Source organism: Mytilus galloprovincialis, chromosome 7 (assembly GCF_965363235.1).
Source record: "Mytilus galloprovincialis chromosome 7, xbMytGall1.hap1.1, whole genome shotgun sequence".
Classification (NCBI taxonomy): domain Eukaryota; kingdom Metazoa; phylum Mollusca; class Bivalvia; order Mytilida; family Mytilidae; genus Mytilus; species Mytilus galloprovincialis.
The window spans coordinates 44,033,813-44,042,042 of record NC_134844.1 but is presented as its reverse complement, the minus strand read 5'-3'; the positions used below and the strand labels follow the sequence as shown (position 1 = coordinate 44,042,042).

The following is an 8,230-nucleotide window of genomic DNA, read 5'->3' as shown; positions in this document are numbered from 1 at the left end:
GTAACGGCATTACATGTAGCCTGCTCTTTTTTCGAAATCAACAAGGGTGTCTTTTACGTGCAAGAGATATGGCTCTCTCTTAACACGGGTCAGCCATTTATCGTCCACTTCCGACCGACTATCATCGTTTCCTTAAGAACATAGTCGCAAATTGTGTCAAGGGAGTGCCGAAAATTTATTTCCTGAAATTTTCATCCTGGAACTGGAATCGAACCAGGAACCTTTGTGTTAGCAGTCTGAGTCTGAGTGCGGCTCCTTTTATACACACATTAAAGTCACTGGTTTGGACATTTTATCTTAAACCAATGACCATTAGATTCCAAATCAACACAATATTATTACTAGTAAATTAAACATAAGAGATAAACAAATTAGGCTCTAAAGTATGTTGATTTTAAGGAGTTTTTAGTGACATAAATGGTATCTCTTTCTCCATAACTCGTTTTCTTGAGGGGCTTTGCCCCCCCCCCTTTTCGTACCCAGAACCAAAGTGGATGCTTTAGTCTGGATCCGATTGGGACCCTCAAAACACTCGCTGAGGTTTGGGCGTACACTTGAAAATAACCTAGTTACGCCACTGTATTCTGTTTTAATATGTAATGGATCTAATAGGAGACTATGATTTTTAAAGTCAAATCTGTGAAAATTAAATTCTACGAAAATGTTCGTTTAACAATAATGAAAACACGAGAATAGGAGGTCAATATTGACACAATTTCGGTTGCAAAAGTACAGTATATTAAGAAGAAAAGGTTGTCAAATCAAATGATTTCAACGGATATCGTGTTTGGTTGACTTTTATTATTTGAAACTTATCATACATATATAATAAATCTCGTCTTTGATCAAGTACCTTACTAGTCGACCACTTTAAACGTGTGTACATAACAAAACACCAAGACCACTTCACAAGTGGGGAATCATTTTATAAGTTATATGGTTTGCCGTTGACCCCCTGCGGATCCTTAGGGGGTTAGTAAAACCCATACGGTCAGTAGTTTGTGCTTTGTTACACGATATGTTTGATTTTCATTATCACTGTACTAGTATACATGTTTTTAAGGGACCAGCTGAAGGACGCCTACGGGTGCGGGGGATTCTCGCTACATTGAAGACCTATTGATGGCCTTCGGCTGTTACACATTCCCCATTTCCTTTCTCAATTTTATTAGGTAGCACTGCTGAAGACAATGACCAAATTAAGATCTTTCGACAGAGTTGAATTGATTACCTTTAAGGAAGGGGGGGGGGGCTCTTTAAGAATAGGTGTTATTGTAAGATCAAATGACAATGGGTTAAATGGATTGTATCTATATTTACAATAGATATAAGAAGATGTGGTATGAGTGTCAATGAGACAACACTCCATCCAACTCTATTAACAACAACACGGTTACTCTACAACAATTAGAATGTGCAGGGACAGTCTATACTAGTATAGAATGTCCCTGGAATGTGGTATCCCGATTGCATGTAGAAAGGTATATACCGGTACACTGTCACCCAAAAATGTGTAACGTGTAACCAGGCGTTTATATCTCAAACGTCCGTTCCAGTAAATACTTAGATCCAAGTTGTCCACAAACAATACGTTAATGCTAAAAACTACAACTATCTAAATTATGCACAATGAACCAAAATATATGCACGGGCTCTTTGCCGATACCAAGTAAATATGAACTCTTATATATACAAGTTTATACAATATAACAGCCTGTCCTCCTAATGGGGCGTATTTCACTATAAGACAAGGTGGCTGGTACAGCTTGTCCTCCGAATGGGACAGTTTGTTACTACTAGACAGTGCAGCCTGGTACAACTTGTCCTCCGAGTGGGACAGTCTGTCACTAACAGACAGTGCGGACTGGTACAACTTGTCCTCAGAGTGGGACAGTCTGTCACTACCAGATAGTGCGGGCTGGTACAGCCTGTCCTCCAAGTGGGACAGTCTGCCTTGTTATTAATCTAATCAACCTGTACGTTCACTTTGTACCCAGTACAAAGTGTCCTCTGAATATCAAAGCTCTTCTAGCACTTGACATATTCGACGTACGCTCGGTTGAAGGATGACAGTTCATCGACAGACAACCGACAGCCTCAAGTGCCGTTTCTCACTGTCTTATATACTCGTGGTCGTTACCACTATTTACTTGACAGGGGTGTTCTCTAAATGTCAACCCTTACGGAGCATAGAGACTCAGAGTCCCTTACAATCACCCCTATAACTTTCGACCCGGCCACTAATTTTCCCGCCAAACGTCTAAATCTGCCTAACTCTTTCTCTAGCGTAAACCATGCATTTCTACACTAAGATTCTACTCAACTGTAACCTTAACGACCAATAAACAGTACACATGCATACAAACCAAATATTTAGATATGTTTACGAATTAATAAAATTGTGAATGGAAATGGGGAATGTGCCAAAGAGACAACAACCCGACCATAGAAAAAACAACAGCAGAAGGTCACCAACAGGTCTTCAATGTAGCGAGAAATTCCCGCACCCGGAGGCGTACTTCAGCTGGCCCCTTAACAAATATATACTAGTTCAGTGCATGATAATGAACGCCATACTAATTTCCAAATTGTACACAAGAAACTAAAATTGAAATACTACAAGACTAACAAAGAACAGAGGTTCCTGACTTGGGACAGGCGCAAAAAATGCGGCGGGGTTAAACATGTTTATGAGATCTCAACCCTCCCCCTATACTTCTAGCCAATGTAGAAAAGTAAACGTATAACAATACGTACAATTAAAATTCAATTCAAGAGAAGTCCGAGTCTAATGTCAGAAGATGAAACCAAAGAAAATAAACAAAATGACAATTATACATAAATAACAACAGACTACTAGCAGTTAACTGACATGCCAGCTCCAGACTTCAATTAAACTGATTGAAAGATTATGATTTCTTCATATGAATATCAGGCACAATCCTTCCCGTTAGGGGTTTAGATCTATCATACCGTGATCATACCATCATAACATAACCCTTGTCATGCCAACAACTGGTTTTTGAATAAATGTGTTTAGTTCCGATGCAAAGACCCTATAAGTCAATCATTCAATATAAAACATATATAGTAGTCTCAGATTTGTACAGGCCACTTTTTAAATTTCCCGCTACGCGAACTTACTGATGCGTGTATTTAAAACAGGTACCGAGTACTTCCGGTGTAAATTAGGAAAACAACACAAGAACAACCGGCGTGAATTTTGACAGGTAAGACATAGGTACTTTAACAAACACATTAATTAGTGAATAACCTTGTGGTTTAAATGGACCTTTAAATAGGCATAATTCCGAAAATGTGCATTGTATAGAGTTTGTTCAGAAAGGCCTGCAATAAACAAAAAGATTAATAAAAACAAATATTTTGGCGCTTCTTTCAGTTTGACATTGCATGGCATAATAAAGATAAATTATGTTTTGAATAAAATTATAATTGTCATCTCAGATTTTATAATTGCGTAATTTTTCAAGATCAATAGAGTACTCTGATAGAATTTGGGTGTGGTCATAGAGGTTTCTTTCGCGGATGAAAGATACAAAAAATGTACATGTAGGAAAATATGGACTATATAAATGCTTCTCTTTTGTTTTTAAACCAACTATTAATGTTGATATGACCTATTGCCACCAGAGACTTATTATATCATATGTCTCTGTTGTTATTCACAAGGTGAATGGATGATTTATAAAATGCAAACAAAAACACATTAAAATGCAAGTATACATGACAAGATAAAAAAAATAAAAAATATTTTGTTTGAACATTCTATCATAATTTTGGAGGATATAAATATAAAGTATTGTTTTTTTATGCTGGAACATATCCTCATACAATGGGTTTTCATGTTATTCTGTTATTTAGAAAACATTGTGACCTCAAAATTCCCATTGAAAAAGAATGCACATTTATATTCAATTCAATATTATTGGAAAGAGCACAATAGATATATATATGACATATATGAGAAGATATGAATAGTAATATATTTTACACTCTATACGTGATTGTCTCTGGTTTTATGATGTTCAAATATATGAATTTGTAACAGCAGACCATCTCATGAAAAAAATCTAGTAGAAGACAGGTTTCAAACACCTGACAGACAGTAATCTTTCTTCAATTACTGAGCTAAATGAGTACCACATACATGTGCATTGTATATGCATGTGCACAGCAATTGAGAGAAATAAAAGTTATAAAGTTATACTTCTTTCTTTCTATATAATATGGTCAACTATTGAAGAAAGCAAAGTTGTAATGTATATCAAATTCAATTACTCTGACAAAAGATGGTCTTTCCTCTTTTCCCTTGGAATCTTCCTGAAATAACAAGTCTTTTTTTGTATTGGCTAAATCCACGCTCTTCCGCTTTTTGAGTAGCAAGAAAACCTGTTGTACAATGTTGTACATTTTACAGTATAATACAACTACAAGTTCATGTACAATTTACAAATTTTTAAGTAGATTGTATTTAGCTTACACTGCCTTCAGACTTCATGTACTGTATACATTCATGTTTTTCATGACATATTTCTTGTACATATATTTTATAGTGTATATATAACTTTAATGTAAACATAGCCCTTGAGGTTAAAAATCTCATCTGCATTTAATCTGCTATGTCTGACAGATGTTATCTGTCGATGTAATTGCTTAAGGTAACATGAGATAAGATTCTTCAACTTAAAATCTATACATGTGCTTGTTGATAAATAAAAGTTTGTTTTTAAAATAAATTAATTGGGCCAATCAATAAAGACTCCAATGAAAAAGTACCATAAATATTGACCCAGTTAATTGACTTGACAGTAAAATGTATTTGTTTGTTTGGATTTTTTAAATTTGTTTTTTTCTTATATTTTTTGGGGGTTCATATATATATATATATACAAACATGAAATTAAAAAAGCCTATAATATATGTCTTGTTTTTGTCAAATAAGTACATTTTATTTTACATGTACTTAGATTTCAGGTATTGATACCTTTTGAGTCAAGATATTTAAGGTAATAAATATATATGCACCCATTAATCTGATATATATTGATTAGATAAATGCATTTATTAATCCTATTACCTTAGGTATCAAGATTTTTAAAATTCCATGCATTCCACCTTTATAGGTAGTTCGTTTAAGGTGAGATCACATACTTAAAATGGATAAATATTTACTATATTACTGATTAGTAGTTGTATAAATGTGTTGACAAATAGTTCATAATAGCTCATAATAGCCTGAGAAAATGAGTATGATATGTGTATTGAATTTGTGAAGGTGATAAGGGTTCATTAATCGGATCATCAACTTCTACATGTTCTAGAAGGTAACGTCTTTATAAATTTGTATTGAATGTTTTCGGTTTATAATTTTTTTTCCACTTTAATATTTGAATTTGAGGAAAGTCATTTCCTAATGTTACAGACAATCAGATAGAAAAGTAAATTACGTAATTGATATATTGATGAGAATTATCAGATGTTAAAAAATATAAACTTTTTTCGCTTTAATATTTTGAAATTTAGGGAATGTCATTTCCCTTTAACTGATAATCAGATAGAAAATAAATTACGTAATTGATATATATATTTGTGAGAATTATCAGATGTTAAGAAATATGTTCTTAATGCTGAGAATTACAAAGTTGCAAAATGTTTACATGTACATGATATATGTGAAAAATCTAAAATGTTTATCCATTGACTTTGTATTGATTAGAATTAATGATCAGCTGTTAGATACAAAATCCTTTTTGATTTTTCCTTTTCAAACGGGCATTCTTCTTTAATCAGAACACAGATGATAAGATTGTAACACTAACATAATCTTATAATTTAAATGTATATCTTAACTATTTCTGAACTAAAGAATCCATGTCTTATCAATGAAGCGTTGTAATTAATTTAGTGTGTGCTTAAGATATTGCATCTGTTAGAACTCTTTAAAATTTACCAATGAGTCAGCTCTAAACAGGAGAAAATAGGAATAAAGTGATAAAGAACTATCTGTGATTCAGACTTAGGACTAATTAAATTTATTTTTAGTAAGTTTTAAATGTTATAGCTGGCATGTTTCATATTATTTATTTTTTTTCACTTTGCTTCAACTTACATAAATCTTTCATAATGACATAATCATTGATAATTGTTAGTTAAGTATTTCATGAGTTCACAAAGAAGAGGAATTGAAATTAAACTATACTGAATAACAAAGGCAACACACCACCTTTAATTTCTTTGGGAGTAAACATTTCAGTTGCACATAACATTTGAAAAAAAATGCTTTTGAATAAAAAAATGAGATAAGTGTACATTTTTGACACAATATTTCTGATGTCATAAATATCAAATTTGGTGAACATGTGAATTTTCAGATATATCAGATAAAAAAGAATGTTACCAAAATGTCAAATTTTTGAAAACTTGAGTGGTGTGTACATGTTTTTAACACCTAAAACAACTTTGATTTTCAGTGTCTTAAATAGAGTTATTGTCTAATGACCAAGTTGAAATTGACTAATTTCACAATTTCTTTTCGACTTTTCGGATATATATGGTAAGATGTGGTGCAATATTTGAGTTGTTAAGTATGCATGTACAGTACTAATGTAAGGACATTCTGAGAGACATGTACTTCAACAAAATACTTTCTTAGTTTCTATTTCATAAATAATAGAATAGATTGTTTTTATTTTGCATACACTCTGAAATAATGGAAGTATTCTGCATGTACATGTATATGCACTTGATACATTTCATGTTATTTGTCACTTATTTAACTGTTATGTGTTGTTGTTTTTTACCCCATTAATATATGCATAGACCTTTTACATAAGTACATGTACATGCATTTAATTGTGTAACTTATTTCTTTCATATGCATCATGCTACCAAAAATTTAGCTTAACAATATCTGACAAGATAAAGTCATCATATACGAGTAGTCATCAATTTAATTGACACATGATAAGCAGTTTACAAAATGAAAATGTAGTCAAAAGGCACATCAACTTACAATGACTTTTATTAATTACAAAACAATAAAAGCAAGAAGACAGAAAGCAGTGACCCAAGTCTGTCAAGTGTTATTGAGAAAAAATACAGAATAAAAAAAAACATGAGATAATGTACATTGTAAGGCTAAAGACACAACTAGTTTCAAGAGCTACTGAAGTATTCATCAAGTCATGAATTCATATAATGTCACTGGTTAAAACAAAGAGCTGGAGAAAGGTCATATCACAGTCATATCACAGTAAATAACAGGGAATAATAGTTGATTAAATATTTTCCTCATTCCCGAAGAAAAAGCTGAAAAAAAAAGAGATCATCTATTGTATCAGCCATCACTAGCCTGTCAACACGAGGTCAAGCATTTGAACCCTGCACATGGCAGGTGCTTCCTCCACCAAAAAAACTGACCCCACAGACACTATATATATACATGTACGGTAGTCAAAGGAGCTGAAAGTGGCATTAAGAACCGACAATCAATCAACATTTCTTTTATTTGTCAATTATTAGATTTTTAATCGGTTTGTTGTATAAAAATATTGAAATAACTACCTCTGGACTCAATATGTGTGTATATACCCTTTAAATCATTGTTTTTGTAAGAGATACTATGGTAAAGACATGTATCTTAAGCCAGATTTCTGTTTATCATTTATTTATTTGTAAATGTATAATGACAGCTTCTATAAATTTGTGGCTCGGTAAATATATAATTAAATTTTGTGTCTCATCTGTTGTTGTGTAAATTATTTTCATACAATTTAATAATGATTAATACAACTAGTATCTCAATTGTTTGTAAAACAATTGAAAGGTCTTTCCTGTAAAAGTGATGTTTTCGTAATGTTCTTTGTATGACCTTTCGTTTAATTTGATATACGACAAGCATACCTTTTGAAACTTTTCGCTTTTTACACTTAATGACCTCATCCACCTACATTTTTGAGATCGGAAGTATGATATATGTAACACAGGGTAAATGAGCTTTCATTTGATATGCGACAACGCCATGTTCTAAAAAGTTTGATTTTTGCACTTAATAACCCCATCCAACCAATTTTTGGAGGTTGGGAATTTGATATTTCAAATGTACACATCATGACCTTTCATTTGATATACAACAATCCTATCGTAAAAGAAAATTTATTTTTTGCACTCAATGACCCCATCCAACCAATTTTTGCGGGACGTCAATTTG

General features: G+C 32.6%; 1 protein-coding gene across 2 annotated transcripts in view; it reads left to right on the top strand.

Annotated features, from left to right (window-relative positions):
• The first annotated feature begins 3,156 nt into the window (after nucleotides 1-3,156).
• Nucleotides 3,157-8,230, top strand: part of LOC143083078 (cysteine and glycine-rich protein 1-like) — a 42,303-nt gene continuing 37,229 nt past the window's right edge. Inside the window, exon 1 of one of the 2 annotated variants that reach the window (XM_076259271.1) lies at nucleotides 3,157-3,230. The gene's annotated coding sequence lies outside the window, so the exon portion shown is untranslated. Of the gene's footprint in view, nucleotides 3,231-5,215; nucleotides 5,346-8,230 lie in introns of those variants that run through there. The other variant, XM_076259272.1, reaches the window with a different exon arrangement.